The following is a 27,136-nucleotide window of genomic DNA, read 5'->3' as shown; positions in this document are numbered from 1 at the left end:
ATACGATGATACAATTACACATGACATATGCAAATCAATAATATTATGTTCATCGGGTTAAACAATATTTTAATATATACAAGCGACTCTATAAAAATTATCGACATTACAGTCGCTTTGGGAAAAAAATATAGAAACCCTTAACCTTTTCAGTGCCCAGACACATTTGCCAATGGCACATCCACAAGTCCGAGTTTTTTTTTAAATTTTTTATCTTCACCTCACCTTTATTTTTTTATACTAACCGAATAAATTATTTCCATACAAAAAAAAATATATTCATTGATTAGTTACTAAGTAATTAGCTAATATTAATCTATCAACCACGGTTTCCCAAAATTTAGCGATAATTGTTTTATGATAATAGATACCAAAATATTCATATATTACTGTTATTTATAGTATTAAAATATAACTGAAGGGTTTTGTTTTCATTTATAAAATATGTGTTAAGCATAATCACCATAATTAAGTCGCTTAAAGTACCCCAAACGAACGAACCCATCGCGTAGTCTTTTCAGTTGCATTGGTAAAGGACTATTTAAAGGTCGAGTTAAATACGATTTTGGTATCGAAAATTAGTTTGATATTTTACTAGCACATTTTTTTTTTCTATACAGCCAACGCGCAGCCACAGTGAAATAATTATTTTTGCTTCAGATTCAAGGGCAATGTTTATCAACTTAAACTCAAATTATTCAACGTTTGAACTATTACATCGAATTGCACACGTCAAGACGTATAGGTACAGGCATAATGATCTGTTAAATGATATTTTTTGTATCCCTGATTACGTATTATAAACGTCTGCTGTCTCGCAGCAACTCACAATATTATTATTATTGCCGACAGGTATAATATTATACTAGAGGGGAAAGCTAATTATTTTAAAACATATAAAATTTAATAATATTATCAGAAGAAATGGCAGCTGCTGCTGCTGCTGTTGCCGGTGCTGCTAAAACGATAATTATTATTATATTACTTTGCCGAAACGAATCTATCGGGTTTTAATTATCGAGCTGTCTGGAGGACCGGCCCAACACGGTGGTTCGTGCGAGATTGGTTTTTCGTTTTAATAATATTAATATTATTATAATATGTGATCGCGCGGGATAGAAAATTATAAGCGTCTGACGTGCTTCCACCCACGAACCAGATAATATACGAACCACTCGTCCGCTCGTGAACGATATCCCATCATGTTATATTAGTGTATAACGTAATATACTGTATCGCTTAATTATTATTATTATTATTATTATTATATAGCTATATATTGTATAATATTATTCGTCGGCGTTTTATTACCGTCGCGGGTATACATATGTAGATATTTATAACATATTATAAATATGTATTCATTTAAATATTATAATATAATGCGCTCGTGTATGTGCGTGTAGACCATGCAACTACTTGAGAGTAATTTTTTTTTTATGTGTCAAATGATCCCATATCGCAGGTCACATATAACCCAAAGCCACTATACCGTAGCGGTTTATCACGTTTACCTACTGTTTTGTTATTTTAGTACAGACGAAATTATAGTGGGTATATAACACAATATGTAGACCGCGGTTTTCTTTCTTATGTTTTTTTAATATTTTTTTTTATTATTATTATTATTTATATTGTATACGGTTTTTGGTCGTAAAAAACGATCTCATATACACGAATATTATTATATGCCTATACCGTTTTTTATGTGTATATTTTTTTATTTTTCGGTAGGTCCCATTTTACAAGGTTGCGTTACCAGTAGGTACGTCGTTTTGTGTACTTACGTTTTTCCCCTCCGGACGAATAACAATAATAATAACAACGACGACGACGACGACGACTATACGATATATAATAAAAAGGCGCATATAATACGGGCACCCGTGTACTTTATGATCACATTATAGATTCGTAGGTTTGTATTAATACTTACGAACGACGACACGAGAAAATTTCCTGAAATTTCACGGCGCGATTCGACGGTATGTGGCCCGCTGATAATATAGTTGTCATTTTTTTTTTTAACCAATAAACTATTACAATATATCAATATATTATTATTGTAATACTGTTATATATATAATAATAATATATTTATTATGTACATGAAATTACGGTGTGTGGAGGTCATTTATTGGGGTGAGGGGAGAACTGTTGTATCTACACGCTGCCAAACGTCTGATTCGCAATTCCCGTCACACACACACACTCACACGATGCAATAACATTATGAAGTTGTCGGTCTACACTTTCCTAATATATTGACACTGTATAACATTATTTATTATATTACTATATTATAGCGAATGATTTAATTTCAATAATTTAAAAATACAAACCTAAGCACGTACAGTTTTGTTACAAATCCTATGTATACCATCTTCTAAATTTGAAAATATATAAAGTGAAATACTCTCTAAATGGGTTTTTACTTATGATATACCTACACTATAATAAAAGATTTTGATACTATAGAAAAGTGTTTGCAATCAGAAATTTATAAATTGAAATTTCTTACAACATCACTATAAGTATCCACCAAAATACGTTATTATTATCATCATTATTGGCATTGTTGTGTGTTCAGCCGTCGCAGGACGATGCAGCGTGAAATTAATTTTGCAAACATTCTCCTAAGCGAGCGTAAGTGTGACTGGACAAAAACAAAATTTTTAAACGACACCGTAAAAACTCATTCTTTTACATATATTAAACGCATACGCCCCTACAAAACACTTAAAAAATATCAGTATATTATTTATTATTTCTCGAAATCGGTCGGCAACTTGGGTACCTACCTAAATATAGACGTATGCCGCACATATAAAAACAATATGCATATTGTAAATAGATGTATTATACTCGAGCCGTAAAACACGAGTATATAGAAAAAAATAAAACTAAATATCGGTTAGCTCATACAAAAATATTATATTCTGTGTCGTAATAATATCTACTTACGATATTTTTGATAAATAATTCATTTTAATTTTTAACGCTATTTAAATTATTGTTTGTATTTATAAACGTACTGCGACTAGGTGGTTCCAACGATAGTCTGAAATGTATAAATTATATTTAACTAACCGAATAGTGACGATGAATACATAATTAAATGTCGGACACTAGGAAAACGACGTACATAACATATACACCGTCCTACAATATACATTAAACGTACAGAATTTGAAATATACAACGGGGAAATAAAATCTGGTTTTCCTTCTAATGGTGATAAACTATAAGTAAGGCTCAGATTTGTTTTATGTGTAAATACATTTAATCGACAAATATACCAAATATCCTATGGACGTATTAATTGATTTACTAGGATATTCGACATTCAATTTAAATCGTTGTATATTGAAATCCGACTATCCTAGCCATATTAGTATTAATAGATTATTGGATTGAAGTATACGATTTAAAGTTCCGTTGGTCGTACCTAACACCGCCCATAAAGCGTCGATAAATTCTTGGAATATGTTTGGCGATCAAATAAGAATTATTGACATTAAACGCAAAATATACAACTCGTCGATATCATGAATACAATAAATTATGTAATAATAAATAATATTCATTGAATTAAAAAATAATTTTTCAATTTGAGAATAACTACCTATATATGTATATAGTCTGTTTTTTGAAACGATGTAAGCATAATATATCTAAACCCAACGAACGTCAGACTCCAATATTCGAGTTTACATTGTAGACGGATACCAAATACACGATAACGGGCACATTTGAAAGGAACGATACGTATTTTTTTCTCTTTTTTCTGTCACGTTGCGGGGACAGCCCCCAATAATTATTCGAATGTTTAATAGGCCACAATTCATCATCATATTATTATATTGTTATTGAGTTTTTGAAAACAAACCTTGTGTGTGTTCCGGATAAGAAAGAGGTTATCTTGTGTATCCGAGACGAGCGTTATATGATTACGGCGCTATGTGTGTGTTCCATCGGGCGTATATATTATAATATAATGGGTTTTATCGATTTCTTCCGCAAGACTTAAACGTCTATTATTCTGTCCATGTAACAAACATATTACATCCAATATATTATCATTATCTATTCTATAATTGTATGTGTATATATATATATTATATACAATAGCCGATTTAATCTGTTTTAGAAACGATACACAGCTGATTCTGTGTATTATAGATACGATATTACATTATGTACTCGGGTACTCACTGGTGACAAGAGTTTGAAACGAAACTCGCGTGTTTACATAATATTATTATTATTATTATATACGATAAAATAGAATTTACATGCCAGTTATAAAAATCCTTCGACGCGATATCGTCGGTATACATAATGTAACATGTACATCGTGATGTTATACATAATATCCAAGGCTAGGCGTCGACGAATTAAAAATTTAAATTAAATTAAAACGTTAAATTCATATTAACTAAGTCAAGTAACTACTCGTTACTTATTTTTATTTTTTTGCAACCAACTCTTAATACCTTGGTATTTATTTTAATATTTCTGGTGCCCGCCGCTACCTAAATTTGAATTCCGGTATTGGATGTTTTGAAAACACGCGGGGTAGACTTTATATTAAAATACGTTTTTTACCGATTTGACTGCAGTTTAAAACATATACTCACAAATTATAACACATTCAAATGATGAACAGTTGTACATGTATATAATGTATAGTGTTTGTGTTGTTATTAGATTACTATTCGATTGGTCGGTAGTTTGAGCTGTGATTGTGATAGTGTCATTATGCTTGTTTTCATCTTTTAATCAAGTTAATTTTATAATAAATTATTTTCTTTAACTTAACTTTTTCCCTTCACACATTCGATAACTGGCCCAACCTCGATAATATCTATGTGGTACGATATCGTTCCTTCACGACCACACCTCACTATATCGTATTATGATATTGTCTCGTACTCGCTTATACGACGTATGTTATTATTATCATTATGTATGTGTGTATTATACATACACTCGAGGACCAGAGAGTGCAGCAGCACACCACCTTCAACCCCATTACAACAGACACCTAGCTCGTCGTCCTCGACCCGTTCTCATAAATCCTTCCCGAAACCCGTCAATCAGATACACACACATATTATACGTATATACGAACCTTGTACAACACGTGCATTACACATAGTATTATTATTATTATTATTATTATTATTATTATATACAACGACCGAGTACGATACGATCACAGAAACTACGAGTGTGGTGACGCTTGGTGTACAGTCGAGTGCGGAGCGGGTCTGTCGAGCGTTATTATTTTTCCCATAACGACGACACAGTGTAAAACATCATGTTTATTATTATTGTCGTTGTTATCGTACAATATGACGCTGCGCTACCCTTAAGCCTTTCTCGCGCGTATATAATGTAATTACCTTATTCGTGCGACGTGTGTCCCCAACCCCACGATCTAGATAGTATAATGCGTGGACCGCCGTCAAAACAGACGCAATGACTGTCTATATTATTTATTATACGTACGGGGGTGGGAAATCATTATTCGAGCGCCACCATAGTTAATATATTATATATCATAATATTATGTCAGTGTACCTACATAGTTCAGGAAAAACGTATTGAAAAATCGTCTGTAAAACGCATTTTAATACTACAGCCGTCTGGTCTTCACCTACAAACCATCACACCGAATTTTCTTTGGAAACTGTTCGTACAGTTAAAATTTTGAGTGTTTAATAACAATAATAATATTATATGTAATTAAAACCATTATTGTAAGCCGAAAATGATTTGAGAATATAATATATTTTTTGATGATTTAAAATTCGAAACTACATTGTAAACTCTTTTAAAATACATTGTATCGGTGAGGATCGCATAATATAATACATGAACTTGACGCGATCGCCGCCAAATTGTTTGTGCTAAATTCATAAGACTATGATTATATTATTACAGCAGCTTTTTGCTGACGATTTTTCGTCAAACTTGTGTTCTCTTGAAATATCGAAATTATGTTCATCCCTCAATAATAATGTAGCTCCATTTTTACAAATTTTTGTAAGAATAAATTTAATGTTCAAATAATCGGTTTACAAAACTAGTGTGCTGTACTTGTTTTTTTCAAATTTATTTTTTCCTTGTTACTGTTTTATTCATTGTTGTATTTTTGTGTACTCTACATGTACGGTACATTATGTGTACATTTGATTGCACGATGTGGTCTCCTCGCAGCTCTGCGGCTTACTAAAAGATTTTGTTTCGTCCAATTCGAAAATGCGACGCTTTTGTATATATGCATATTGCTTAGTGTATATCCGAAAAACCGTAACGGTATATTATATTCACACACACACACACACACACACACACACACACACACATACACTGCACTCCTGGCCACATATGTCGCCAGTTGTGGTCGGCGTCGTCGCACAATCACCCTCCTCTTTTTTTCGAATACAATATGTGTGTAATTTAAAAATAAAAATAAAATAAATAAAACATTACTATTCTCACTTAAATAACTACCCTCGTGATAAAAACTTCCACCAAAGGGATGAACTCGCGACGGTCGAATAATGGTTGGCCTGACCCAAAATTTATATCGTCGATTGCGTGCGTGTACTTGTAGTATGCACACACAATGGCCCCTCGTCACGCGTAATTGAATAATAATGCAATAATTGAATCCTGTACGTACAATAAACATTATAAATATATATATACGAGTATATACGCGTTATTATGGTAAATAAATTAACCGCGTTTGATTAACCCATATTATGTGTATATATGTGATCGTTGCGCGCGCACAAGACTGATTTTGTGAGAGAAATTAAAGAGAGTGAACGAGAGGGAGAGACTATACAGAGAGACATATAGAATTCTGTACTACTGCAGCTGGGCAAAATCGCGTCGTAATATTTCATCTCCACCGGCCGCGGACATCAATTAACGCAACGGAAATTTACGAATCCGTTTAATTACACTATGCACTAGCAACACTTATTGGCGAATTGCGTAATCGTACAGCCCCTCCACCCCCACCCACACGGCAACAACACGCGCGCGCACGAGCGGTCACATACACTGGTCGGCAATATATCTGTAAAATCGTAGCCGTCAGTTGAGTTTTTGTTATTGTGATAAAAAATGATGATAATTATTATTATTACAACCATAATTATTGTCGTTTAATTATTATCATATAATATATTTACATTTGCATACTACTATAACACGACCGTGCGATTGCGGTAGGTCGAATTATCAACGACGTGCGTCGGGTTTACTCCATTACGCGTTGCGCTCGAACGTTTCGATTTTTTGTCACGAATATCGCAATATATTCACCAAACGACCGAGCAACCAAATTACACGAATTCCGACAGTTAACGTTGTATGTGTCTGTAGGGACGCCGCTCATTGACGTATATATATATATATATTACATATATCAGAAACTATATGTATCGCAACATAACTTATAAGTTTTAAAATTCGAAACGAGTAGACACTGTGATTATATACGATTTAATCAATTATAAATAATATATTATGTACGCATGTAATAGTGTAGATAGTCTTCGACATGGCTCATGTAGGATTGCAGCAATTCAAACGGAATAAAATATATCTTCATTATTCGTTAAGAATTCACTAAATATAATATTTCGTCTTTGGATCGCATCGATAATATGTATTTTATTATTATGTCGCAATTCATACATATTTATTAATAAAATAAAATTCCTCGGGTCACGATATGATTACGAAAACCGTGAGAGTTTTCCCAATTCAAGTCAACTAAAATATAAAAAATATTCAGCGGTAAAGCCTATTTTTGGGTGTATATAATATATATACGATTCGTAGGTATAACGAATTCCTCGCAAGTGTGTTATAATTTCTAATAATTTTCAAGATTCACACATCATGAACCAATTATGGTTTTATTATAATAGCTTTAACTTACAGTCAATTAATACCTATATAATATTATCATAACATTTTTATGAAAGTTATTAAACTGATTTATGATAAGAATAAACAGAACGCAATCTTGAAGCAAAAAATTCTATTCGAACATAATGATTTATGTAAAAACTGAATGTACAAGGTTACATACTTTGTGATGTTTGATACATAAAATGTTATTTGACTTTGTGTTCAAATAAAGAACTCATTATTTATTATAAACGCCAAACGGCATTTTTAGATTGTGTAAATGTTTAGTGTCAATAAGTGTTGAAATACGAACAATTACAAAAAATAGGTCTTATACAGTTATTAAAATTATAATTTGAAATAAAATACATATACATCGAACTCCACTGGACGCGTGTATAAAACGAGTGGAAAAATCGCTGCACGTTTCTAACAAATACGCAATTAAAATTGACTAAAATTAATTAGAAAATAAATCTTGAACGCTGAATTGTAATATAATATCGAAATAATGATTACGCGAGCGTTCTCCGGGCATTTAAAAACGTATAATTGCTGGCACAATTATTTTTGCGCCTACGCAAAACAGTATATTATAATAATCCGTCGACATCGTGTACCTACATAATATGATATTATTATTATTATTATTATAAATGACGGAGTCAAAATCGTACGCAGATTCGTCGTCGTACAAGACACTATATTGATCGATCCTGTAATTCGATTTTTTTTCCATTAATATTAGATAATAATATATCCGTCACTATGAATTATAACTTACTAAAATCGAAATAAGGTATATTATATCTGCATGTTGCATATTATTTTATACGTGTACTATTAATCCTTTTGAACGGTCGAAATAACGATTTGAAAACATTGTTGCGATACGAGTTTTTTTTTTTTTTTGTTTTAATAGATTTTATACTCGTTTGAGATTTGATAATTAAAAACGACCAACTTACAAGTATATTATATTTTAAGGACCAAACTGTTATACGAATTAAATAAATGCAATAAAAAAAAAAATAATAACAATAATTGATAATATTATATTCAATATAATATATTGCTATTTTATCGTTGACGTATTGCAAAATCGTAAATGGTTTAATTGCACATTACAAACTTCCATGTCTATATATCTGCGATATCATGTGTTAAAACTGGTGTAATTAACCACCTGTATCTCTGAAAATAATTCTTTAACACAATTTTTATTTTACTTAAAACACTTTAATCCACCCAATTATAATGATTGTTCAAAAGAAAATCCCTTTATTCGCCTATGTATATTATTATACATTGTTACTTACTTATATGCAATTTTTCAACCGTTCAATTATTAAACCATTAAATTATATGTGGCTATGTGACATATATACGTACATGTTATATTTTATATTATCTCAATCGATTCGCTACAAGTAAAAAATATAATATCTCAGAGACCGACGTATATATTATGGATTGACTTAAAAACAATATTATATCTTTGAAAATCAAGATTTATACAAAGAAATAACGGAAAGTTAAGGGATGGTTGTCGTTTAGTTGTCTTTCTGAAGTTTCATTCAATCCCGAGAGATGTACCTAGGTGCGTTCTTCCACAGTTACCTCACTACCTAAGTCGGTTGTTTTTAGTTAACGATAAGGTATTAAGATAGCAACTAATCAACAGAAAGCGTTATGCTTATTAAACCTCATAGACTATCGACCGACTGTTGAGTATACGAGTACTGAGTAGGTATGTCAAAAGTGAATCCCTGATGTCGGCCGTTCAGCATACTGAAAAAAACGTAAACTCTAGACATTGATTCGCCCAAAGGTCCATCGTGTTTTCTAATCATTACATACCTATACAGATTATCAACGGTTGTTGTGGTTGGCGTGGTGTTCTTTTTTTACTCACCACTCTGTATTACAATGACATGGCTTGCACACAACGCACATACGCTAATGTAATATAATATTATAACGTTTACGCTTTATTATATATATATATCAACTTGATAATATTTATAGTACAATAAATTATATCACTACTTATATGTGTATAATATACGTATTATACCGATATAAGAACCGCTTCATAAGGTGGAAGGACTGGCGAGAGGATAGGTTATGGTTCGCAGTGTGTGTATATTTAGTATATATCCATTATATATTATTATATACTGCACTGTGGTGTATAAATATTATTATTATTATTATTAACGGTTGGAGGAGGTGTAAATCATCCCGCGCACGCGATTGCGACAATGGTCTTCTGATTAAAAAAAAAAAAAAAAGAAAGACGAACTCACATCGTTTATGTAATATAAACTATACACCTGTGGCATATATAGGTAGATATATGATAATATTATAATATGATATAACGTCCGAGCATGTCGACACGGCCGGCCGTGCCGTAAATTAGCGTCTCCACCCTCGGCTCGTCGTGTATTGTAGACGGCACAAACACACGCGAGTCTAATATTATGATAATGTGTGTGTGTGTGTGTGTGTGTGTGTGTGTGTGTGTGTGTGTGTGAAAGAGCACTGTCTTCGGTCGTTTACACATAATAATAATAATTTTTACGTACTTTTATTTTATTTATATATTTATGTGGTAGATACACGATGATAATATTAAACTTTGTATATGTGTGTGTGTATCGTCACAGTAGTACCTAAGTCGCGACTACCATTTTTTTTTTCCTATTCGGTTCGTTAATATTCCAAAACGCACGCCGACCATATTATAGTATTGCCGTCTCTCTCTGTTTAGGTAAAACAACCGCGTCCGCGCGCACGGGGACACGTGTGCGTTTTTTATTATTATCGGTAGGTGTATATGTGTATATTATATTATTGTTTTAGTGGTTTTATTTTTCCCTTTTACTACTAGAACAACCACTGCCGACGCTGAAAAAATATATTTTCAGACACCGGGGTGGCCTCGTAAACATAATACAGCATTGTAATTTGTAATATACGCAGCGGAAATAATGTTTTTGCTAAATTTAAAACGAATACGATACGTATACATACTGCATAATGTTATTATATAACTACTCGCCGGTCCGTGTAAATTATTTCATAAAAATAAACTTTGATTACTTCTGTTTTTTTTTCATCTACGCCCGCACGATTACTGACGATGTGTTTGGATTTTTTCCCTATACTGTACGGAAGGTTTCAATCAATTTTACTAACGATTTTCTTTAAAAACACAATTTCCTAATAATGGCGATTAAAAACCCAAATAATTCGAACCCACATACCCAACTTTTAATAATTCTATGTAACGAAAAACAAATCCCTTACTCGAATGTCACCAGAACGCTGTAATGTGAAGTATAATATAATTTAATATTATCCACGCAGAATAATTTATGAGAACTTATATTGTGCCCGTTTCGAAAATCGTTTAATCGCGCTTTCTCCGCGCATATATGCACGCAGCGTATAAAATTATTGGACATTAACTAAGTATCCCGTACAAATACCATAGTATAAATAAATATTTTCTACCGTTAACGTGAAATCAGCCTCATCAACTTATATACTTATCATAGTCAGTGGTATCACGAACATTTTAACAAAAACGAATTATTAAAGTTAACCTACCCATCCACCCATGTAGCCATAACCACCTAACCATGTATACAACTAAAACCTAGTAAGGTATATTTTTTTCTATTATAATATAAATATTGATGTTATTTCACAATAAAAATTGATTAACATTGATATAATCTATAAATTACGTCTTCCAATAAGTGTCCTACGCATACAATATAATACTATCTTCTAAACTCCCCCTTATTATACGCAACAATACTGCATGCATTTTGTTGCCCATGTGCCAACTTCTAGAATAAATCAGCAAAATATACGTATTATATAATGATAATTTATCACACTAAATTAAAATGAACATAATATTATTATTAATTTGAAAAATTAACCCGAAAAATAAAATTATGTATAGCATATTATTATGAATTATGATCGTATAAAGTCGTAGTGTGCAGTATAATAATAACAACGACTAAAATGTATAATATTATTACGACGATGACGACCGGAAAACGTGTATGAGTTTAAATCGACGTGACGATGAAGTTTTTGGACTTGTCGTCGCTGTTTATTTTTGATTCGTTTTTTTTTCCATAACATACACAAACATATTATTATTATAATATTATGTATAGGAATACAAATTCGGCGACGTTCGACCGGAAACGATTAGCGACGGCGACGATGCGATGCTGTCACACGTGTGCGGGGGAGGAAGTTTTGTGCGACGCGTCTTCCCGAAAATAAAAAATAAATAAAACGGTGGAGCAGCGCGAGCGACGTATTATGATATTATAATAATATATGCGATGATGGCGAACAGTAAAAAAAAAATTCGTAAAAGCGTCTCGTACGATGTATATAACGTGAACGTATACACCCAATACGATATTGCTGCAGTGCGTGCGTGTTGTAAACGCGCCCGCTCCGCGGTAAAGCACTTAACGCCCTTTTTCTTCATTTTTTTTTTTTTTTTTTTAGCGCACGTGTTTGGCTAAATTCCGATGGGTTAAATAGACGGTTAAAAAACAGTAAGACCCGCGTTATTGGTATATGGTTTTATACGCCCTCGGAGAGTATACGCGACAATTATGTGTATAATGGCAAACACGCGCAAAGCGATAATATATGAAATTTTTGTTTGCAACTGTCACAGAAATTTGCGTTCCACAATAAACCTATACGCATGCAACGACCGCGAATCGTATGAAAAATACGTACACTTATTGAATTAAATTTTACTATACTATTACAATATGTGTATACAGTATAGAACTTGCATACGAAGGCGGTGGAGGCACTCGCAGATTATCGACAGCCCCGCTCGCTACACATGTGCCGTTCACGTGTGTGTGTGTGCGTGTGGCTCGCCGAAAACCCCGAGGAATACACCACTGCTGCTGCTGTCGTCATTTTATGGCCACGGACGACTCCTCATCTGCGTAGGTAGTTAAAACCCGGTAAATAGCTTCAGGTCCAGACGCAGAGGCCGTCGTCGTCGTCTCCCGTGAAAACGCTATGTACCCAAACGACGGTTATTTTAAAAATAGAAACACTATATACATGACAGGGAAGCGATGATGATCCTTTAAGTATCAAACTGTCAAAAAACAAAATTGTTAACGATTTGTTCGGGCGTGTGCGTCATTAATAAAAATTAAAATTGATAACATTTACCAGTCTAGACTCTAGTGTCCAATATAACTAAAACTGCCAACTTAAAATCACATTAAGTCTTAAACAACTCGAAAAGTAATCGCTCGAATTTCGACTTAGATTCATCGACATTTTCAATAAATATCATACATACTCAGCAATTTGCAATATAAAAGGGTGATTCTTGATTTGAAAAAATAAATGTGTATCACCACGGCACACACACAAACATCAATAAATTATTTAAAAATCAAAGTACCTTTATGGCTTTAAATTGTACTTAAATGTTTCAAAAATGAATTTATTGAAGGATAGATAAAGAGCGTAAGCATGCTTGGCGGCGAACCACTCTGTATAATATTATTATGTACAACGCTGCGCTGTTTTATTCTAATATTGTCGTGTGGTTTTGAACGTTTCGATAACCCAACGACTACACGACACGGAAATCTCGGACACAACATATATAACTACACAATAGGCTCTTCTCCACATTAACGCAATAACGCGTGTCAAGCTATACAGTCGGATTTTAAGAGAACGTGATGATTTTCTCTTCTCTTCTTTTCACTTAATCGCACCACCGTAGACCTACGACATGGTTTATTATCCATCATTGTTGGACGATGAGCAGTCTTTGTAACATCATTACGTATCATATAATATATATATTATATATATACACACACACACACATACACACTATATATATATTATATTATATAATATTAGTATATTACTATTTTTATTGTTATTATTATTATGAATTATAATGATAATAGCAATACTATATGCGCGCCTTTTCGACCCGTTTAGCCGGTGTAACGCTCTAAAAAAAAAAAAAAAAATGACCAAACCATTGATTCGAATAACGCTTGTTGTGTCGCATTTTACGCTTTTTTTTTTTTTTTTTTTTGATGATGAAAACGAATGGTATATTTTTTATAAATATAATATTTTTAAAGCGTGTCGCATCGTAGTCACACGTGCAACAAGAATACGAAAAAAAAAATATTGTCTTATACCATTGCAGCATTGCCTAACAATAATAATTATATTATGTTAAATCAGAATCATACCTCATCGCGAGTATATACTCTGCATCGTAGTCACCATATGTTTTGTATACAGAGTGATTCGTAAGAAATGTTCACCCCCTTTGTTTCTTAAAAAATGAATTTATTCAAAGTCTATTTTAAAATTATTGAGAATTTTTGTACTACTACTGAAAGTACAAAACTTCTGTTCATCAAATGAAACCCATTTTTTTACTGAATATTTTTTTTAAAACATTGATGTTCAACTAATTCGAAATTTGACCGAATAATTTTCGAGTTCTTTAACTATATGAGTACTAAGGATAATAAGTCATGATATCACGTTTTAAGATAAAATATGACGCTATGATGAATTTTAATAATTTATATTAATCAATTAAAATTTAAAATTTGTAAAAATGGTCTAAGAATAATAAATACTATATCCAATATTACATATATTTGATATTTTTTTAAGCCCATATTAATGACTATTATGCTTAATTTAAAAATTTCAAGAACTGTATAACTACTAGATTAAATTTTGAATGATACTGAATTAGACGACCACTAAAAAATGTACAATAGAAAAGTGTGTTTTCATTTAAAAAATAGAAGTTTGTATGGCCACAAACCACTCCTTGAGTAGTACAAAAAAATGTCAAGAATTTAAAAATATAGTCTTTAAGTAGGTATATTTAAAAATTCAATCAGAATTTGAATAAATTCATTTTATAAAGTAAAAATTCGGGGTGAACATACTTAGTGAATCACTCTGTATACTATTTGTATTATAAACCACCCCGATAGTATATTATACAATAATCCATTCATATATAGATCGCCGGGTCGCCCAGTTGAACCGTGTACGCTGCGTTCCTCCGATATGTAACTGAAAAACATACGAAACACGTGTGGGAAACGTAAAATATTATATTACCTCTACGATTTCGGCTGGCATAATTATGCGTCCTACTTATTATTACAATGCGATATTATTATGTCGTATCCAATTATACTTTAAATGAGTGAAATACGGAAAATGTGAGCTACTACACATAATAATTGCGCAACAATAATGATGGTGTATGTGTGTGTGTGGCACTTAGCAATCGAATACGATCGTCTTGCTTTTAAAATTCGTCCGCCTTTATGTACTAATACATAATAGGTACATTACAACTCCTTCATAGTTTACACGACAATAATAATCATAGTTTATTAACTCCGTCTTACAAGACGTAGGCGTATCGTATAATGTTTAATTTTTTAGTTGGTATAATTATTTTATTTTTGAAATGAACTATTAAATTTGTATATAAATATATATGTATGTATGAGATCATTCGTGATTCATTTTAGTAAATATAAGAAATGTTCAGCGTTAACTTATTTTTAAATAATTAATAATTATTATAATCATCGAAAAACATATTATAATATTATTGTAATCGTTAATATAATTAAAAAATATCTTTTATTTTTGAATATAGGTAGTTTAAAAATTTAGTGTATCTAATTATAAATAATTATAATTTATTATTAAAACGATAAGTAAATAGAAAGTAATAGCTGTTTCTGAAAGGCTATAATATGATATTATACCCATTATACAATGTATATTATAATTTATAACATGGATTAATGTAATTATAACACGAGAGTACCGTATTATAAGTATATATATATATATAAACAACTTGACTGCACACGCAATCATACTATACATATTTTTAGTCTCGATCATAAATCAACCAATGCTCAATAATGAGCTTAGGACGTTGTAAATATATAATATAAATATTATAATATTTTATGGAGTTCTTGTGGAATTTTATAGGTAAACGAAATCGGCGCGTGCATGTCAGGAGGCACGTCATCGTTTTGAAACTCACACATTTTAAGATTTACCAATGTCATCAAAACACGTTTGATAAGGTACGCGTCAATCGATACCTACTTCTGTAGATTACAGGCCGCTTTTATAGAATTCAAAAATATTGTTTGTATAACTGAATTATTAAACGACGATTCGAGGGGCTTATAATTTTTGAACAAATAACTGTTCTATGCATTATCGAGAAACATCGAACGCGTGGAGTAAAGTACTGCAGCGAACAAGATTTATAAACGAACGTAATTTCAGATTACGTAAACAAATTCATAGGAGTCAAACGGCCCAAACATAACCTATATCGGGCGGAGGGAAGAGGAAAAAGCGAAAATCGGAAGAAAATAAAAATTTTCGAATATATTTTTCCGGCCGTCTCGCGAGTTTAGGTAGCTCTCAGTGGCGGAGGTACCTACCCGACACGGGGACGATAATATAATATATGTGAAATCCGATATTATACTATATTTGCAGCGTGCACAGGATCGGATCGTTAACGCAAATTTGGGGACGGTGCCCGCTTATTATTACCTACCTTTCGACATTCGTTATTAATTATTTTATTTCGTGAAATATCGCATCGAACCCGACATCGTTATACGCATTATACACTGTACAGGGAGTATAGGCGTTATATTATATACACCGCGCGTCGTGTTTCAAATAAAATATTCGCCCGCCATGTTTTAATGATGCTGCAGATGGATACGCGCGCAACTCGTGTACCACCCGGGCATATTATAATGATACACACATATATATATACACGTATTTACTATTATAACATTATACAATATAGTATACCAACAATTTATTTTTCGTTTTTATATAGTATATTTTCCCCATATACCGGTGCGATGCCAATGTCGTGACATGTGCGTACGACATACGAGGGAATAACAATATGGCGTGTGTGTGTATATGTGTTACGATGACCGCTTTCGAGTTTGTAAAATAATGTGTATACTGTACACAGCATAATGCACCGTAAATTTATAAAAACTTTATCTAGCTGTAGCCTACAATATATACACTTTGGCCCCCGTGTTCATCGCGAGATTAGATAAAAACGTCGTCCGATTTTGGTGTGACTGTTGGTCTCCCGAGTGTAAATAGAAATATACAAAGACAGATATCTATATTTTTAAACGTTCCACCCGAACATGGCTCTGTTATTGATTTACTCGATCGTTTTTGTAAGTGCGTAGCTATCCAAAAAGTCGAGACGCGTATATACGTATATAGGTATATACGCACAAAATATGGGTGCAGCGTTTCGGGGCGAGGGCAAAGGTAAATAATATTGTAATAATACAGGTAGTGTCACCGAGACACCGAATAATATAGGTGTAGATAACGTATACGGTATACCCAAGGTCCGATAGTCGTTCGTCACCGATGTGACACGCGAGTGATCGTTTCACCGAAAATCCTATCGGACTCGCTCGATACTCAATCAAATTGATGTAGGTATTAATATTATTACAAATTTACGAATATTATCGACTAATTTGCCTAAAAATATAGTTCAATACCTAAACATGAATAGCAGCTATTAGATATATTGATTTTTTACACGTATTATATTATTTATTTATCACGTCATCGTGTCCGTATACTAATCCAACCAGATCGCACGTACCATACGAGATTATTATCAATATAATATCGATGCAGAAATCGCGTGTATCAGTGTGCATCGGCGTGCATCGGTGCAATAATATGACGATTACTCGCGCAGCATATGCCAACATTTTTTCACCGGTGAATCCGCACAACACAATGTACCAGCTATACCTATACATTATTGATATTATAACAGTGTACGTACATTATAATATACGTCATTACGGCATCGATACACGACGATATCTGTTTATTATCTGTCCTGCGCGTGGCCGTCACGGATTTAATGGTTTTATCAACACCCTATAATACTATGATGCACTACGGTATATACACACGCGGAATGAGACGCGTACGTACATATCGTCTGCACAGCGTCTCGGCCCGGTGTTTATATACATTATTATTATTATTATTATTATTATGTGTGCTCCGTGCCTCTGTACACACATACACACACACGTGTAGACTAACACACCCGCGTTTTATATTATAAAACAGTATATTTATTACGTATATTACGACGCGATACACGCGCACGCGCCTCCAACAATAACACGAAATAATATAATATTATTGTTGTACTGGGCCTCGCCGATAGTCCCTTATCATCATCAACGCATACGCGCACGCACACAACACCTGTTTGAGCCCGTCAACCACCCGGTGGCGGACAACCCCCGGAATAAACTCACCCCGCACAGCGTGCACATCCCGCGCTGCCGTGTCGAAGGACGAGTTGTTTCCCTAAAATAGCCTGCAGATTTTTATAACGTTTTAGCTGTTACACGAGGCAAGCGACATATACGATATTTAAATTTTCATATTTATAGGTACACGTCATATCGCAGTGACGATTGACACGACGACGACGATGAACGACGTGCCAGCGCGTGATGGACGGGAGATTTCAACATGTACCTATGTACAGCATGTATATAATACATATATGTAGACTGTAGGGACATAGCCATATAGACTATATAGGTACCTGTTAGCTGTTTGAAATCGTACCGAATAATACGCGATAAACTCTCGTTATACTGCCGTTGCACTTCCACGCGACTAGACAGCATAGGTGTAAGGATTAAACAAATATAAACGCGCGTACAAGCTAAAGAAGGTTAAGCAAACACCATATTATTATATTCGATAAACGGTGTTTGATTTGATATAATATTACGTCTCGTGAATGGATATTTACTATTTTCCGTCTCGTCTGTAAAGGTTTACACATAATACGTCAACGAGCTTATCGCGTATACATAGGTAATATAAATATACGAGTATTATAATACGGTCGCGGTACATAACATTATGTAAAGATGTTTTCTGTGGGTACAGATTTAATTTTCCGTAATACACATGACATGGCGTCGCATAACCGGTACTTGTAAGTTACTAAGTTGTAATAAATAATGCTATTATTGAGACATTGTATTCGAAACTCATCGAATAGACAGCATTATTTTTTAATCGTATAATTGGATTTTGGAGATTATATTTGTACACCCGGTGAGTATAACTGATATAGGCTTACAAACTAGTAGACAGATTTATTTTTTTCCTCAAATGTATTTATTATATTTACCAACATCACTTGTGATTTCTTTTGCTCTTTTATCAGAACCATCGCTTGCATGGTATGTATAACGCGCGTGTATTTATCAGTAAAACATATTCCATTTAAATTATATTTAAGTGTATTTATAAATATTTTGGATCATAAATATTTAATTGTTTTGAATTAAACTCGTCTATTAACGATAAGTATATGTTTTGTCCGTACGTGTACGTCTTATCGAAATCATATTACATTAACAATTTGAATATAACTTTTTTACGACCGTGGATGTTATACACGCGAAGTATTGAATCATTACAATATTGTTATGATACACTTAATTATAGTCTATGAGTGGATTAAAATATATAAATTATAGGTGTTCCACTGTTGACACTTGAGGATAGGTACTCAAAGGTCAGATTAATGATAGAACCGTAATTTTACTCGTCAATACTGGACTCATCCGTGTATTATATACATTTGAATTTAAAATCTAAAAAAATATTCATATGAAATATACATAACCGTTAAGCTATCAAATCAAGTGACTACACTTGTATTTTATTATGGAATATGACTTAATAGTTATGGTCCTAATGTTTGGTTGCCGGTCATTGAGTTAATTATTATTGTTCGTATAATATATAGTGTATAATAAGTCTTATATACGACCGCAAGCACCATGTGATAAGTCCGCGTGCAGTGTGTGTGTGTGTGATCAGCATGTGAACGGAGCTCCGATCACAATTATTATTTTCACAGTATAATAATTTAATTTCGAGATTCGGTGAGCTGTCATCATATTGAACTCGTAAAAACCGTATCGTGTGACGGATTTACATTATAAACGGCCGAAATTTATCGTCTAAACGCGAGTCGTTATGGCGCGTAGTTTTAGGGGACGAGAAATACATGCTATACGTGTATATATATATATATAGTGTCAATAAAAGTCAAACAGCACAAAGAGATGTTTCGTGATGTCCGACCGGCGAGATGGATTTGTTTTCTTTTCCCTCGAACCGGATATAGGTACTATCCACATTACACGATGTGATGCTGTGGTCGCAAAACGTCTCGCTCTAGCTGTGGTATATTATTACTATATAATACAGTGTAGTATATAGACGGACCGTTGTAGGATGAAAAGATTACGTCCGCGGCACGTTTGCGAATCGTAACAAGTAACTCGATACGATTTTATGGAGTATATACGTGGGATACACACTAAAGTATGGGATTTCGAGCTCATCAACAAAATGTGTCTACAGAGTTTGAAACATTTATATGTGGTTTTATTCGACATAAACTGCCTGCGAGTCTTATGAATTTATACATAGGTATTAAATGTGTACATATAAAATAATCAGTTGCGATACTTTTTGTTAGTACCAATTCTCAAAAATTCTATATAGATTTGCATATATTTATAAATAGCCATATTACCATATAGGTACCTACTGCACTTAAAAGTCAATTAACATATTTTATAGTTGAATTATTAAGTGAACGATAATTTTACTGATTGATTAATAAAATTAGTACACACTACATATCATATCTATGGATAAGAATTTAATCGTTCGGAATCAATGTGTCCGAGCTATATGTGGCTAGAATTTTAGGTTCTAATATCTTTATAAAAAACATACTGCACGTTGTCATGTGATCACGACGAGAAATGTGTGTCTTATGAATCTTTTACATCGACATGTAGGTATACACGAATGTGATAAATATGAGCTATGAGCAACGCGGGGAGGCCGAGGATATGGTGTTTAAATGTGTTACAATTTATGGCGGCGGCCACTATATTATTATTATGTATGAATGTGGCGGTGTTCGAGAGAGTAGGAGAAAACGACTGGCTAATGAATTATTTTGAGCCCTGATTTTTATTTATACGTAGCAGAGTCTACATCATTTCCAGAGAACCTAATTAAACTGGAGATTTATAATATTTCCTTCTGTATTATATATATAACCGTGAAACTTTTTAATGTTATTACGAGTTCTACACTTTTTATTTTTAATCAGCGGGTAATAGGTACTATAACAATAACGGCTTTTTAAAATCTAGAAAAAACTTACTACTGATACTACTGACTTCAATTATACGAATAGACCAATTAACCTATAAATCTGTATTACACATGTATATATCATATATGTGAAGAAAAATGTATAAGTATCTATATGTACGGTATATCTATAAATATTTTTTATATCTAGTATAAGATTGACTGAAAATAAGAAAATTATCAAATATTGCCTACAATTAGTACTTATATTTAGTTTAAAATTTAAAATTTTAAACAAGAAAAAAAATCGAATTTTTCAATATATCTATATTTGTTGTATAGAGGTACACAAAATAGTTATATTCATAATAAGACTATAACTTTTGTTACAACTATATATTTTAATCGAATACCAATCCTCGGAGTATACCACATTAAGGGTGTATAATATAAATTCTATCTTTGCTGCAACGTGTTATTGTTTACGCCGTGCAATGTGTTTTCTTGCGCAGGGTTGACATGGTTCACATTTTGGACGTTTCGAGAAAAACAGATGGTACCAACGATCGACCCCGCATGTGTCCTCCGATCGAAAAACATCGAGCGATGATTTGCGCTTAAATGCACTTATACGGTGCTATGTATATATGATATATATACTATAGCCTACATGGACTAATTTATATGCGTTATAATATATTGCTACTCAATGCCGCCAATGTCAAATCCGATATTACTTAAATGTTCAATTGAAACATGATGGTTAGTCTGAAAACCAGCGGTAATCACCTCACTAAATTAACTCTATTTTTCATCACCATTTTTTGTTGTGTGACGGTTATGATTAAAATATAGTAAATAATAATTAATAGACCAGCAAATTTTCAAACGTCTGCGCAGTACAAGTGTCGCACACATGCAAGATATTTGGTGGAAACCTACAAGACGAACTGTGCATTATATAACAATATAAAATGCAGTTGTATACGTAACAACAAAAAAATAAATAAATAAATAAAATAAGAAGCTAAATGGTACGAGCATAAAATCTTACTTGGCGAGCTGACGAATTGTGGTCTAGTTTGTTATTATGTGTACAATAACGCGCGCGCGCGCGCGTGTGTGTGTGGTACAAAATAAAACGCCGGTCGTCAGGCGAATTCGCGGGACTCGACGAAATCCATGGTCGAAACGCGTATATTATTAGACCGGTGAGATGTGTATGTCTTATATGTGGGAGTGTTGTACACGCGATTTTTCGATCTATATGATTATGTGTAACGATACACAACGATTAAAGTAGACGCACTGTGTTCGATTTGGATTAAGTTATTTTTTTTTTTTTCTGACGACGAAAAAAGTGCACAAAAAAATATCAATACGGAAATCGCGGGCGAGCAAATACACTGATGCGCGAAACACACGAGCGATACGACGGTCGGGTGGACTGTGTCTGCCGTGTGCCACACGACGATGATGATAATAATATAAACACACTGTGGCGGCGGCACAAGTACTATTCTTGTGTTGCGCGCCGCCGCGCTGTATTATCCTTTGGCCGGAGTCGGGGAACGCGCCGCTGCCATTGGTCCGCCGCGCCAGGGTAAACGGTCGCCCTCCACCTCTACTGCCGCCGGCACCGCAGACGCCGGTCGTGCGTACAAACTGAATAAAAATAATAATAAAATATTCGTATACATTTATACATCTATATCTATATGATTGTACGCCTAAGTCAATGATGAGCGCTTTAGACGGACATTTTGAATACATATGTACAAACGTTTTATGACAAAGATGCGTTGTAGAAGGAAATCACTGAAAAAAATTCATACAATTTTCCAAAATATTTTAATAAATTTTAGTGCCTCGTGCACACCGAATAAGTACAGTTCACCTGTAGGTATGTCATCATATCAGATATATTTTTAAATTTAGAAAAATTGAAAATAAGCTGTTTCAAAAAATTACACGTTTAACAGTTACTAACAATTTAGTTTCTCAAATATTTAATTTTTAAAATCCACCTAACTCATAACACTCAATGTATAGGTATGTTATTACTTATTATTATTCCATTATAAATATACAATATATAGGTACCTTAGTACCCATCTATAATACTATTGGACCATTACATAGTTAATCAATTAATATTTTAATATCTCTAAATTAAAATATAATTCATAAGTGAAACATATAATGAAATTATATAAAATTGTAAAAATGAGAATAAACGAAGTACCTATATATTATTATTTTAATAAAACATAATTCTTATGGAAATTCTGCTATAATTCTCAACGCTGTTTTAAATATTTTAAATAAAAATCAATGTCGTCATACTTGGCTAAGTTTCTATAGCAATACGTATATCGTATACCTATAGGATAGATTTTTTTATGCCCATAAGTATTTATTAACGTGATCAGGAAATGACCAATTAAGTATAAGTTGATATCCAGGGAATATCACGAAATTGGTATAATATAAAGCAAATAAATATACAAGGATCTTAAATGTAAGTTTTTTTTGTTTTCTATTAAATTTCCACAGACAATAAGACTATAAGTCTTATAAAGTTATAGAACAGTTGAATGGAGTTTTAAATCACAAATAACTGTACCGTAAACGTACAGAGTTCAGTAATATAATATATATGAAAGGTGTTGCTATGCCTATAATGTGTGCAGTGAATACTAATACGTTCTGATATACGAGTATATTATGTTGTGTTGTATTATTGTATTATTGAAGATAGGCCATAGGCCTTATAGTTAACACTGTGTGTAAATATATTATTTTTGTATTGGTTATAAGTTAATCATATTCTATTTGTACTACTTGTTTGTGTATGAAATGTAAAGTTAATACCTATAATTCTGTAATATAAAACTATATATACCTAGGTATCATATTATTGTATAAAATAATTATATAAACTATGATAATATGTAATACGAATAAAAATGTATTTAAATGTTATAAGAATTATCTATGTTTTAAAATAATAATAATTGTAAATAATTCGTGAAACATAAAAAATCTATTTCATTTTCAGATACCTAATAATTTTTAAAAAATAATAAGTACACTTTCATTTATATATTCGTACAACACATTTTCCAAAAAGTAGCCGGAACTTGAAATGTTTTTTTGAAATATTACCGCTGCTGTGCACGCAACAAGAGATAACGGCCGTTTCGATCGCAATTTTTTTTTTCAAATCGAAAAACTTTTTTACACAAATACACGTATTATCCGCCCGCTTAAATATTACATTCAACCATCATCAAACATAATACTATCGTATTTGCACTATGCCTTCATGGTTTAACAAAATCGTGACAAGAAAAAGTTTTTCTTCAAATTTTCTTTTACATAAATACCTTACACCCGTAGGTATGTACACGCACACTGAATTATCGTAATAGTTCACGTATATAGTGTAATGTATAGTTCCGCGCCCGGTCTTACTGTTTAATTGCGATATTTAAAGTATGATATAATTCGATTTTTGTATATTATAATATAATAAAACGTTGCTAAAAATGCTCATTATTTTTTTAAATGGCCCCTTCATAATATGGTTATCTATCGAGATACTATACGCGTGTTACGAACTTTTCACGATTATACTCTGCAGCAACGTAGTATAATTTTCTTTGACTATGATGATTTACTCTAATTTATTTAAAAGTCATAAGTCAATAATGCCGTCTACGTGTATAAGTAAATCGGTATATTGTAAAATGCTTATATTATAGATATAATGGTTATATTATTATTTTAAAATATTATATGTACAAATATTTAATAGTATCTATATAGATAATTCACCTGATTCGTTTTCTTGAAATTTTGTACACAATTTTATATTTGTAAATAATCACCTGAAATCATAAACTTTTAATTATCATTTGAATAATATAATAATATTAAAAAGTTAACATTTTACAGTTTTACACAGTCATTAATCAATTTAATTATATGATAAATATATTTACTACAATATATAGTATACTATAATATACTTATACATAAACATATGATACTCATATTAATGATGATATAAGATTTGTATGTATATTCCGTTATCAGCTAAAATTATGTTTTTTTAAGCTAAAACTTTATTTTATTTTTTAATACCTATTTTATGCTATCAAAATAATTATTCTTAATAAAAACTCATACTATAGAAAATAAATAATATTATAATAAAATATAAAATACATTTTAATTTGAGTGTTTAAAAACCTATTTTTAAATACACGAATACAATGACAACACATTCAATTATACAAAATAAAGCGATTTTTAAAATACTGAATAAATTATAACCTTATTCCTAATTAAATAAAAAACATGAAATTCTCATTTCTCATAATAGTATAATGTTGAAATCAGGATACGTTATTCGGGAGTATCAGCGGCGCACTCGGTCAACGGACCGTATAAATAGAACAAGACTGCTATACTCGCTAACACCAGTGGATCAAATATTATTTTTAAGTTCACGCGAAAACATAATATACATATATATATATATATACATAATTAAATATATTTCAACTCAAAGATATAAATATATTTTAATTAACCGAGAAAGTACAACGCATTAATATCTATGTATAATAAACGTATACTTTTAATCTACTAAATAAATTAAAAATGTGTCAAATATTTATAGGACAAATCATTATTCATGTACCTAGTACTGCCAGTAATATATATATATATATATATTATAACTATCAAAGTGTATAATATATAAGCTTTATTAATATATAGCTATATATCATATTTGTTAAATATAATATTTTGTTATAATCTAGTTTGAATTAATTGGTTTGTTGAAGAACGTCAGTTTTAATTTTTTATTCAACACTTTCAAATTTAAAATCATATATTGATAGACATTTTTTTTAATTTGTTCCTATATTCTTCCAATATTTAAATTTAAATTTTTTTAAAAATCAAAAGAAATAGTTGCAAACTAACAAGTTAAACAAATACAGACTTGATTACCTACCCCCTGTAAGCTAAAAGCTTGTGTTAGAGGTAGCTAGGGAGTTATAAAATGTACAGATATAATAATTCAATAAGGTAATTTCTAGTATATTATCTAGTATATACTTATATAAACATAAAGTGAATCATTATGATAACTATCACATATCCTAATATAAGTCGGCATATCGCCGTGTATGATATACGATATCTAGGAACTAATTGAAAAATAAATATTCAGACGTTCAATAGAAAAACAAATATCGGATAGTGAGAAATTTGGAGTTGAAATTAGAAAAAACAAAGAAAAAATGACATGACATTCTGGTAAATTATAATAATATGTATGGTGGTATAAGACGTACAATATTACTAAAAGTTGCCTAGAACACAATTATCAACCACCACTTGGTATAATAAACATAAACTCGTAAATAACTTGTTTTACGTTCATTTGTTTATTATAAATAAAACATATGTTCTAGTTTTATGTACTCAAAAGTGTCACTATAGCGTAGAAATTAAAAAGAGAATCTATATTGAGTAACCACCTAATGATTTATTTTATTTTAATAGCTTTTTTTTTTCTTATTGGACATTGGAACTTGGAGTGTATGTTTTTTATGATATTTTAAATTATCAACGCAACCACTAATTTCGTTTATATACAACTATAAATTATTTATTTTTATGTTATGATTTCACTAATAAGGTGATTTATATTTTAATTTATTGCTTACGACCATTATTAATTCAAATTAATTTTAAAATATCGGCATAATAAAACACGAAACGTAAATTAAATTAAACCATCTTA

At 31.8% G+C, this 27,136-nt stretch overlaps 1 protein-coding gene across 2 annotated transcripts in view; it reads right to left on the bottom strand.

The window, feature by feature from the left end:
* LOC113554812 (fibroblast growth factor receptor homolog 1-like) overlaps positions 1–22,800 on the bottom strand; it is a 34,190-nt gene extending 11,390 nt beyond the window's left edge. For both annotated transcript variants that reach the window (XM_026958858.1, XM_026958860.1), the window contains exon 1: positions 22,364–22,800. The gene's annotated coding sequence lies outside the window, so the exon portion shown is untranslated. The remainder of the gene's footprint in view (positions 1–22,363) is intronic.
* Positions 22,801–27,136: the final 4,336 nt, after the last annotated feature.

This window comes from Rhopalosiphum maidis, chromosome 2 (assembly GCF_003676215.2).
Source record: "Rhopalosiphum maidis isolate BTI-1 chromosome 2, ASM367621v3, whole genome shotgun sequence".
Taxonomy (NCBI): Eukaryota; Metazoa; Arthropoda; class Insecta; order Hemiptera; family Aphididae; genus Rhopalosiphum; species Rhopalosiphum maidis.
This window is presented reverse-complemented; position numbering and strand designations above follow the sequence as displayed.